Genomic DNA, 12735 nt, shown 5'->3' with positions numbered 1-12735 from the left:
TCACTTAGTTGCAATAGGTTGAACCAAGTCCACTTTGGAAGGTTCAAATTTGAGATTGGTTCAACAATGTCGGTTCTGGATCCTACGAATTAATATTTAGGACAAATATCCTTTTTAGGTTGTGTGAAGGTTGCACCTAGACATAGGAGCACACAAAATTACTGCTTTGTCCTCATGAAATATAAAATCTCATTCATATTGATGCTCATGCACTGGTGTAGGGGCCGTGGAGCCAGACAACAATCTCTTGTCCTTAATATTAAAATTGACCCTTAACCAAAGACCCTTGCATAGGTTAAGCTTTCAATCTTTCATAAATGAAAAATCGGCTCCGACCATCCAAAGAAAAGCAACCCTAAACCATGATGCATGTTGGGGATACGACATCTTGTATTCTGTCACTTGCATAAGTGGGTTGATTTTGAAAGGTCAAATACCTTGAGGCAATATATGGGTATTTCAGTAAATTTTCTGTATAGGTTTTCGTTATATTTTTCTACCAAGGATTCTTTCTCTGTATGCAATCTAGGGATGTAAATGGATCGGATTCAACACGAATAGTGTTATATTCGCATCCGCATCCAATTAGCTTTCGGATGGATTCGGATAGTGCAAAACAGATATGGACACGGATACGGATCGAATACTTTATCTGCTTACATGTAAATATAACTTTTCGGATAACTATAACCTATCCATATCCGCATCCGTTTAGCTTTTGGATGGATTCGAATAGTACTAAACGGATACAGACACGGATATGGAAACAGATTTTGACTATTTATTTATACCTCTAATGCAATCTGAGAGAGATGTGAGGAGAAGCGACTGTTACCTTATTCTCCATCAATAATGTGACAAATCTCATCTCACCGTGACCGTAAACAATCTTATCTATCCACCTAAAAGTTTAGGTAACGAATGTGATTGTTATTTGCAATTTCCATTCTTTGGTGCATCATTTTCCAATGAGCTGTTGTGTCTTGTCAATGAGCACAAAATCCATGATCTACATTACAACCAGTAAGATTGGGTAAGACATGATTGAAGATCTGAACATGTGAGAGTAAGTGAGAGACTAATTAATTAGGTTAGATAAAAAGGGCATCTCAGTTATCCATAACTAAAATCTCTCATCAAGGTCATTCATGGCAACTGATCACGTCGGTGAAAACTACTAAATAGTGGTTAAAGTGGCCACCAACTTTCATGACCAGATAGATCTTTCCTATCATTGCTGTTTTATCATTTACTTATAACCCCTGCCTTCATTTTTCTCTTCAACTTCGTTTACTTTTCAATCCTAACCAGTAACTACAACTTCATTTGTTACACGTTTGAAAACCTGAATGAGCTTCTAGAAATCATTTTTTTTTTTTTTTTTTGTTGTTGTTAAAATCTAGAAATCATTCACTACATGATACCTAACACATTAAATAAAATGGTTCCTGGCTTCTATATACAGCTCACATGTCTCGTCTTTTCTTTCTTGTACTTTTATCTTAATTGGAATGCACGTGCTGGTTACATGGCCTTATTTACCAATCCCCATCACTGGCTTACGTTGGTTTTTGATATTGAAACTTGAAAAGTGTCATTCCCTAAAATCTGCATTAATGAGCTCAAAGGTTAGTGATGCTATATATATCCTTAGATTTCTTGAAATTTGCTACTTGGTTGGATTCGGATCCTCTGCTGCCGTCTGGCCGTACGGTCGACGTGCAGCCTCACATAGGTAGATCGTGAAATGATCATCCTATCTACTGCCCAAGCATCATGCCCGGGTAGGGTCCATGCTCTGCCTGTGTGAATCTGCACGGGCAGACGGTAGCAAAGGATCCAAATTGTCAAAGATGACACTTCCACGAATAGTACTCTTATTTCAACTCACTGTGTATAAGAGACAATCTCGTGCCAATAGCTACACCTGTTAGGCACCAGCTTGGCAAGGAGATATGTGATAAGTCCAAGCACGGTAGGTAGAAAGGTGATAGGGTTGATTACATAGTGAAAACCTTTCACCTTTGGATTTAGGTTAAGCTACCAATCAAACTATGTTAAATCTAGTCTTATTCTTTCTTCTTATTGTTATTGGTGAAGCCCGATCTCATCGAGTGCTTCGATTTGATATGTATTTCGTCATATTTCAGTTCAGACCGGACTGATTGGGTTTCGAAGGATAGTTTTGTAATTTTTTAGGGTTAATTAGAGTTTTATTATAAATTATACCTATCTCTTTGAGAGGTGTGTGAGGGTTTGCATTTACTAAATAGAAAAAGTGGATTCGTACTATAGCTCGACTGTGGATGTAAGTATGTAACCTTTCTTCTTGGAGGTTTACCACATAAATCGTATCTTGTGTGTGTGTGATTTCTCTTTCACTTAGCATTTCTTTTGCAAAATCGGCATTCTGTTGTGTTGTTTTTTCTAACACGTATTTCCTTCTTCATCTTTTGGCTGTGTATTTAACATGGCATTAAAGAACTAGGCTACATCCGGACATTTTCCCATGTGCTTAAATGGACAGTTATATTCTATCAACATGCATACTGCGAAGTTATATAATCTCACCCATGGCTCCTCCGAGGGGGTCACAGGCTTAAGCCTAGTAAAGAAGACAAGTCGTCTTCCACATTGACGAAAACTGTAACAGTACCCACTGTTGGGTTTCATGGACTTCATCACCCATCCGAAATAGCAAAAGGAGAAGCTTAGGGAATGAAGCATTATCTTTATCCCTTTCAATTCCCTGTCCGTCCCAGTTCTCCAGTGCCTCTAATAAAGGAGGATGTAATGACCACTCTATTCGTATCCGAACAATCTGTCTGAATGGGGTTCACCCCCACCCCACCCCACCCCACCTCTATTAAAAGCATTGGGAAACTAAGCGGGCACAGAACTGGAGGAGATAATTTTCCAAGTGTGCTTGAAACCTTGCTAAGTTCTTCAATGCTAGCTGCATGAAGACGACTGAAAAAGGCAATTCATGAAAGTCTCAAATGAGTGACAACTCAAATGATTTCATTATGGGAAAAGAACTTTGCATGGTGGTGTAGCCTACACGTTATCCGCTACAATCCGTCCACTGAAATGTAATGATTCATGAGTCAAGGCCTGCTTTGTATCCAACCAAGCATGCGTGTTTGATGTTTCACTTCCAACTAGACATAGAGCAAACTTCAACATATCGGTCAACTCTATCATGGCATGGCAGCCTTGGGGGCTAAGGAGAAAGAAGTTTTGCTTTTCATGTCTGATGAAATGATCTTTTTGGTTCCTGGAAAAACTCAAAAAAAAAAAAGAGGAGGTTGGGTTGATGGAAACGCAAGTGACCGTAGTGCATTAATTCTAAGACTGATGTCAATTTTTTACATTTAAAGACACTTTTTTTAAGTTTTTAGAAGAATACAGCGCACCATTAAATTATCGAAGTCCATTACTATTAGGAGGTTTTGGGTTCACGCTATGATCGTCATGAATTCATGTTTTCATATCGTGGATTAAACTCTCACAGATGCTTATGTATTCTATTTATTTATTTACAGCTAAGTATCTTATTTACATTTATTATAATTTTTTTTCAACAAATTAACATAAGAAGTGTGTGTAGCTCAATTGCTCATCGAATCAATTACGCCTTGGTAATGTTGGTTCAACTCCCACCAGGTGCATTTGTTTATACACTCCTCCCCCCACTAAAATTTTTTTTCCAAATAACCTCATAGGAGAGTGCCTTTGCTCAATTTTGGGCAGGATACTTGATACATTACACTTGTTCTAGATAATCTAATTCCATCACTATGTTTTGAATACCTAACTCCAAAGCTAATTGAAGACCCATTCTCAAGGCTGCGCATTCAATGCTTGCCCCTTGACATTCGGATGTTGTCGCCTGTCTATATGACCGTTGAGAACTAGAAGTTAAGAGCCGTAGTTACAGTAAACGGATCATCATCCTGGTTGCACTATCCATCCTGACTCTTGCTCGGTATAATGGACATAACTTCCTTTGTATAGCTTGGATTGACTTGATTTTTTTTTACTAAAACAAAACTCAAAGATGTACAATTATCATGTTTTAGTAAAAATCCATTTCCTAATGTATGACTACTTAATATTGTCTTGAATATGCAAATTGTGTAGAGATAGGGTGCAAGGGAAGGTGACCAACTGGATTGATGTCGGCAGACTAGCAAAGCGAGCGAAAGTACTTTTAGCTACTACTAGATACCCTTAAATTCTCTCAAGAATAATTCAGCTGGTTGCTACTGGCAAGTCGATTCAAGCAACCACTCGCAGTTCAAGCAACCGGTTGCTCCTCAAGCCAGATTATGAAAGTGTATTTAGACAACATATTTTCCACATATAATTCTATCATGTTCTAAGTCACAAATACTCAATTTAGGTCAATGTGGCAACCCAAGACTAAGATATACCAATTAGATTGTGGGTTAGGTCCTTTTGGGTTCCTACGATACTAGTATGCTCAGGAACTACAACAAGATATGCAAATGTCAAATATAAATCCTAAGAGATTAAGGAGACGTCGTAGTTGCTCTTGACCAAATGTAGATTATGACGATCTCCACACTTGGTCTTACTGATGTAAGCTTGATTATACTACTTGGCTTCTTTTCATCATGCCAATGTACACAAACCATTTTGCACGAGAGAATAGATATACAAAAAAGAATGATTTTTTTCACGTATTAAGTATTAACTAGGGGTGAAATAGGGCCGGGTTTTTTAAAACCCTAGCCCAACCTTGAGTCCTCTTAGCTCAACCCAACCCCAACTCGGAACTAGGTTGGGCTGAGATATCTAATCCCAGGCCCAACCCTACCGGGTTCAACCTAGCCCAGCCCGGCCCTGATTGACCTAGATTGGGCCGGATTGGCCCTGATTGACCCTGATTTTTGCTAAAGGTTGGGTTGGCCCTTGATTGACCCTATTTTTTTAGTCATTTATGTCATCTTGTGCATTCAAAAAATGAGACACATGTGATTGGGTATTGGTTTGTGTCATACTCAAATTGGCTATTAGACTTTTCTTTGGGTTAAAAAATTTAACCCGATCTTAAAATTATAAATATTTTCGTTCAATAGATAAAAAAAAACTTTTTTTTTATAAACCAATAGATAATTAGATACTAAAAAAAATTACAAAATATAAACAATAAATTGTAAAGCATAACTTGACACAGGGTCGGGCCAAGCTGGGCTTAGCCCAATGCCTCAACCCTGGCCCAGCCCAACCCTAACCTAGGGCCTAAAAATTTCAACCCTAATCTGCCCTCAAGGTTGAAAAATCCAGCCCAAGCCCTATTTGGGCTCAGGGCAGGCGAGGCGGATAAGGGCCGACAAGGCCAAACTTACACCAGAATTACCAAAAACAAATGAAAAATTACCAAAAATGAACATAGATATGCAATAACTCAACGGATTTTAAGTCATAGGATGGAGGGGAAATCCAAGGGTCAAAAATGAAGATTTAGTTGGAAAATCCAGATTTATGCTAGATTGGTAGGCTAACCATAACCACGCTCAAACCACTCATCTGGCGGCTCCTACTTGGGTTGAGGGGGGGGGGGGGGAAGCCAAAGGTTCCTCAAGAAGCCTCCAAAGGGTGGGTGTTGGAGCCGGCCCTAGGGCTCCCCAGGTCACCAAGGCTGGCCTGGGCTGGGTTAGGACCATGTTTTTGAGCCAAATCTGGCCCTCCCCTATGTTGGGTGAAAGTGGACCTAGCCGGGTTGAGCCAGGGTTTGACTATTAATCTTGCCAATTTTGGTTAAAAAAAACCTAAAATGATCTAATATTCCTAACTTTTGATCCGGTGGTCAAAAACTTGCGAAATAATCGTGTTGTTAGAAAGATAATCCCGAGTACTATCCAATTAGAACACGAATCGGGTATTGTTTTGGTTAAATCATTTTTCGTTAAATGTTTGCAGGTTTCATGCTCATGCTCGACTGAAAGTGGTGTATGAAATTATGGTAAAAATGCGTCATTCTTGCACCGTCTTTTACTACTGGGTTTACTAATTCTAATGTCATTTAGTTGGTCAAACCCTACCAGGACTAATTTGATCATTTTAAGGCAATTTTTCAGAAAATGCTTCGTAGGAGAATACTAAACCGGTTAGGCTTCCAAATTAGGGGGTCTCTTCACTTAAAATTGGGATTCGCCCACCGTTCCAAGACTTAAGTTCATTATCACTCCAAGTGTCCATCAAGGTGACAAATTGAGGTACCTACACAACCATATGAACAGGATGTCTAGTTCTCTCCCGAGTTGCAAACAGTTTAAGGTTGAACCTTAAGACAGACAATCACCATAATTTATAAATGTATATTAATTAATTTTAAATAATTTAATTGAATTTGATGTATCAAATCGGATCTTTATCCACTCAGGTTCCTTGCCTGGTATAGTCATCCGGTTCCTCTCATAGGGGACAGAAATGACCACCTTACCCCCTGCCCGGGTGGATCCACCCCCCTCTTATTAGAGGCACTAGGGAACTGTACCGGACAGAGAACCTGAGAGGATAATTTTTCGTATCAAATACGTGGACCATTTTTCCTTTTTTATGCATGGAATTGGTACTTGAATCACTTCTCTCTTTACCAACCCTCCCCTTGACCTATTTATTTCAATAGGAGCATTCATATCAGGAACAAAGCAAAGGATAGGAAAAAGGTGATTGCATTTTCTTTCAGAATACAAATAATCGTTCTTCTCATTCCTTTGAACAAGCCTAAAGGATGGAAAGTATATGCTTAGGGGCTATTTGAATCAGGACCTAAAGATTTGTACAGAGGCTAACTGAAATTATTTGAAATGGATCTGCTTTGGGACTTCCCAGGCCAAGTAAAGAAGTCCATATCATCATGTGCAGGGGCACAAAAACGTCCACCAAACTGGTAATTGAAGGAAAAATGGTTCTAGAAGAATGTGAAATTGTTGAAAGTTCATTGTAAGCGCAGTTCTCTCGCAAGAGGACTTATGAATGTGACATTTGTCGAGTTTTGGTATGAGCCTAAGAAAACTGTTATTGGGTTTGTAGTGAGCCATGTAAATACTTCAATGTGGAGTTTGATTGCTACTTTGGAAAGCAATTGAGGTAGTGAAAATCCAAGAGCTCTGATAGTGAACGTAGGGGGTTATTTGAACCACTCTAAAACTATCATGTACTCTTTATTGCTTTTTCTCCCTCCCCAACTAATTGTTTTCTTAAGTGTGGGGGTGAGTGTTTTCCGTTCTGATCAATATATAGAGAATCTTTCTACAAATTATTAAAAAAAATAAAAAATAAAAAATGTGGGAGTGAGTGTTTAAAAACTATCTTGCTTCGACATTTATCATTATGCAAGTTTTTAACTCTGTAGTTTTATGCTTCAAATTATTTATATCCCAATTCACTTCCTCTTGGGATCTATCAATCCTAACAAACTATATCTCCATTACTTGCTCTCTCTCTCTCTATCAATTTTTTCATTCTCATGGTAGTGATGGAAAATTGGGAGAAAGTTCTATGCCAGTACTCCCATGAATCCATTTCTTTCCTCTCCATTTGAAAAGACATGTCTGCCCTCTTATTTTAAGGAGGAGAGAGATAGACACATGGGAATGCTGGAGTAGGCCACACTCCTGGATAGAAAACTGTTTCCTATCACTTTTGATGTCGTTTCAAATGGACTTTTCTATGTAAGGGGGGGGGGGGACCATTCCAAACAGTTAGAAAACACGATATGAAAATAATAGTCGAATCTTCTGAATTCTCTTTTTTTATTTTTTACAAACAAATGCAACCTTAAGAGTAACAGATCAACTGTGTTTGTTTCGCTAGGATATGGGTAATTAATGGTGGGCACCACTTATTATAATCTAACGACTGTCGGGTAAGGGGGCACTCTGAAATTTATTACACACTAAAATGAAAATGTAGCAACAAAAAATGCAAAACTAGAGAACCTTATAATTAGCAGATACTTAAAATGGCTGACATTTTTATGGACTTGTCTTTCATGTCACCCACACACCACACCAGAATCCCCATACAAATCCATCCAAATCTATATGGAAATTGGAATCAATGATGGGTCCCAAGGACTTGAGGATGACGAGTTTATATGGATTACTAAGATAAAAAGATAAAAATGAAAAAAAGACTCCAAGGGGCTGTTTTATAATTTTAGTTCACTATTGATTTTGGGTCTTTGAGGTAGGTTCTCATGAGGTTAAAGGGGCTGTAGGGTCCGACACACCTAGTGATGCCAATATGTGGGTAGTAGATCTAAACTCCTAAAATATGTGGTCATAATTCAATATCTCTTGGAGATTCCGAATTAATGAATCTAGGCTTCTCCCACATATGGGTATCTCTTTGTGAAAAGACAGACCATATGAAAAGATGTCTCAACTACATTGTATGTGTTATGTGTATTGAGCCTAAAATTAGGTTCAAAGACCCATAACTTAAAATTAAGTCACAACCAAACCTAAAAAAACTTGAAGTCCATTGTCTAGAAAATATATTTTGTTCACGAATCTGAAAAAACACCCTAAACATCAGAGAAGATACACCTCTGAACAAGTCTTTTCACTTGTTCTTGAGCAATGTGAAACTAAAGGGTTGCTTTATTAAAACAAACCATGGATCATACATGAAGGGTTTGGAGTGAGAAACCCATCCAAAAAAACAACAACAAACATACCATGGATGGTCAAGTGTTCAACACTTGAAGTAAAAAACAACGTATATTAACCCTGAAATGAATCCAGCAAACCCATCTCAAAATTTTTCATCTGGAAGTAAGACTTCATCTTCTACCCAAACCAAAAAAAAAAAAAAAAAAAGTAGGAATTCATCATCATGTAAAACTCCTGGTCTTTCCCCAGCCCAGCAGAAGAACCGAAATGCTGGCCTCCAGGTAAGGCCCAGCAGAAGAACCGAAATGCTGGCCTCCAGGCAAGGCCCAACAGAAGAACCAAAATGCTGGCCTCCAGGCCCAGCAGAAGAACCGAAATGCTGGCCTCCAGACAAGGCCCAGCAGAAGAACCGAAATGCTGGCCTCCAGGCCTAGCAGAAGAACCAAAATGCTGGCCTCTAGGCAAGGCGAAACCGAGCTAACACATCGCGAACAAGATCATGGGGGAGAGGAACCCCACATTGATAAAAAACTTCTTCCATGTTTCGATCTGATGTAGACAATTCTTCAATCACCTTGCAGACCATTTTCGTTTCTTTCGGATGTGCTACAAATTTACTCCCCTCAGCCTGGCTGACACCATTCTCACTCCCACTGTCATCATCCATTGCAAACCATGATGGAGAGATAGTTGGGAGAAATGGAACTTGACCTCGACAACAATCGAAATAGTATCGAGACTGCAAATTATAGGAGAAAGTGATAGATCTATCATTCTCACCATTACCAGCAACGATTACGTTGATACCGTCCTTTGAGAAAACCCTAGGATTCAGAACCTTGGAACTCAAGACTTGCACCTCTTCTTGTAAAAGACACTTGCTAGACTCTGAAAACTCGTCTGACAGAGCACCCTCGGTCCCGGTTGTCCAGGACACCGTTCCATGAACAGAGTTCGGCGGTGATGCGGCACTGGAAACGTAACCCTCCACGGTTGGATGCAGCGATGGATTGAAGAGAACAAGATTCTGAGTCGATGGTTCTAAGAAAGAACCTGAAACATCAATCGATCTATCTGACATAGTAAATGCAATCAAGAAACCTAAAAACCCTAAAAACAACAACAGGATCTTAATGCCAAAATACATTTGCAGACTATAAACTTCTGGTCAAAGACTACAAAGATGATCGAAAAGCGAAAGGATATTTAATCGAAAGAAGTAGAACTGGAAGGAGCAGACGAGATCATAGAGTTCGTAGAACTCACAGAAACGGAAGCGGGAGGAGCAGATGAGATTGTAGAGTTCGTAGAAACGAAAGTGGGAGGAGCAGAAGCTAGAGTAACACGGACAATGATCTTCACGAAGAAAAAGGTTGTAGAGCAGGTAAATGTGTAACGTTTATGTTCTTCTTCGTAAGAAAGACTAATCGACAACGGGAGCCGAGGAAAATAAAAATTACGAAAAAACCTTGAAAAGAACAAAGATGATCGAAAAGCAAAAGGATATTAATCAGAAGAAGTAGAACTGGAAGGAGCAGACGAGATCGTAGAGTTTGTAGAACTCACAGAAACGGAAGCGGGAGGAGTAGACGAGATAGTAGAGTTCGTAGAAATGGAAGCGGGAGGAGCAGAAGCCAGAGTAACACAGACAATGATCTTCACGGAGAAAAAGGTTGCAGAGTAGGTAAATGTGTAACACTTATGTTCTTCTTCGTAAGAAAGACTAATCGACAACGGGAGCCGAGGAAAACAAAAATTGTGAAAAAAACTTGAAAAGAAGGCCATCGAGAGGAGGGAAGCAAGTTTGTGTCTCCGTATGTTATGAATTTAATATATATAAATATCAGGTCCCCCCCCCCACCCCACATTCGGATGTTAGACTTCATCTTCTACCCAAACAAAAAAAAAAAAAAAAGTAGGACTTCATCATCATGTAAAACTCCTGGTCTTTCCCCAGCCCAGCAGAAGAACCGAAATGTTGGCCTCCAGGCAAGGCCCAATAGAAGAACCGAAATGCTGGTCTCCAGGCAAGGCCCAGCAGAAGAACCAAAACGCCGGCCTCTAGGCCCAGCAGAAGAATCGAAATGCTGGCCTCTAGGCAAGGCGAAACCGAGCTAACACATCGCGAACAAGATCATGGGGGAGAGGAACCCCACATTGATCAAAAACTTCTTCCATGTTCCGATCTGATGTAGACAATTCTTCAATCAACTTGCAGCCCATTTCCGTTTCTTTCGGATGTGCTACAGATTTACTCCCCTCAGCCTGGCTGTCACCATTCTCACTCCCACTGTCGTCATCCATTGCAAACCAAGATGGAGAGATAGTTGGGAGAAATGGAACTTGACCTCAACAACAATCAAAATAGTATCGAGACTGCAAATTACAGGAGAAAGTGATAGATCTATCATTCTCACCATTACCAGCAGCGATTACGTTGATACCGTCCTTTGAGAAAACCCTAGGATTCAGAACCTTGGAACTCAAGACTTGCACCTCTTCTTGTAAAAGACACTGGAAAGACTCTAAAAACTTGTCTGACAGAGCACCCTCGATCCCGGTTGTCCAGGACGCCGTTCCATGAACAGAGTCCAGCGGTGATGAGGCACTGGAAACGTAACCCTCCATGGTTGGATGCAGCGATGGATTGAAGAGAACAAGATTCTGAGTCGATGGTTCTAAGAAAGAACCTGAAACATCAATCGATCTATCTGACATAGTAAATGCAATCAAGAAACCTAAAAACCCTAAAAACAACAACAGGATCTTAATGCCAAAATACATTTGCAGACTATAAACTTCTGGTCAAAGACTACAAAGATGATCGAAAAGCGAAAGGATATTAAATCGGAAGAAGTAGAACTGGAAGGAGCAGACGAGATCATAGAGTTCGTAGAAACGAAAGTGGAAGGAGCAGAAGCCAGAGTAACATGGACAATGATCTTCCCAAAGAAAAAGGTTACAGAGCAGGTAAATGTGTAACGTTTATGTTCTTCTTCGTAAGAAAGACTAATCGACAACGAGAGCCGAGGAAAATAAAAATTGTGAAAAAACCTTGAAAAGAACAAAGATGATCGAAAAGCGAAAGGATATTAATCGGAAGAAGTAGAACTGGAAGGAGCAGACGAGATTGTAGAGTTCGTAGAACTCACAGAAACGGAAGCTGGAGGAGCAGACAAGATCGTAGAGTTCGTAGAAACGAAAGCGGGAGGAGCAGAAGCCAGAGTAACATGGACAATGATCTTCACGGAGAAAAAGGTTACAGAGCAGGTAAATGTGTAACGCTTATGTTCTTCTTCGTAAGAAAGACTAATTGACAACGGGAGCCGAGGAAAACAAAAATTATAAAAAAACCTTGAAAAGAACAAAGATGATCGAAAAGCGAAAGCATATTAATCTGAAGAAGTAGAGCTGGAAGGAACAGACGACATCATAGAGTTCGTAGAACTCACAGAAACGAAAGCGGGAGGAGTAGACGAGATCGTAGAGTTCGTAGAAACGGAAGCGGGAGGAGCAGAAGCCAGAGTAACACGGACAGTGATCTTCACGGAGAAAAAGGTTGCAGAGCAGGTAAATGTGTAACGCTTATGTTTTTCTTCGTAAGAAAGACTAATCGACAATGGGAGCCGAGGAAAACAAAAATTGTGAAAAAAACTTGAAAAGAAGGCCATCGAGAGGAGGGAAGCAAGTTTGTGTCTCCGTATGTTACGAATTTAATATATATAGATATCAGGTCCCCCCCCCCACCCCACATTCGGATGTTGTCGCCTGCCTATATGACTATTGAGAACATGTAGTTAAAAACCGCTGTCATGGTAAACAAATCATCATCCTGGTTGCACTATCCAACCTGACTCTTGCTCGGTATAATGGACATAACTTCCTCTGTATAGCTTGGATTGACTTGGTATTTTTTTATTGAAACAAAGCTCAAAGATGTACAACTATCATGTTTTAGTAAAAGTCCATTTCCTAATGTATGGCTACTTATTGTCTTGAATATGCAAGTTGTGCAGAGATAGGGTGCAAAGCTGATACGAACACGTATCGGCCTGCAATGGAATTGGCTGAAATGGAAGGGATA

This window comes from Telopea speciosissima, chromosome 11 (assembly GCF_018873765.1).
Source record: "Telopea speciosissima isolate NSW1024214 ecotype Mountain lineage chromosome 11, Tspe_v1, whole genome shotgun sequence".
Classification (NCBI taxonomy): domain Eukaryota; kingdom Viridiplantae; phylum Streptophyta; class Magnoliopsida; order Proteales; family Proteaceae; genus Telopea; species Telopea speciosissima.
Note: the sequence above shows the minus strand (reverse complement) of the source record.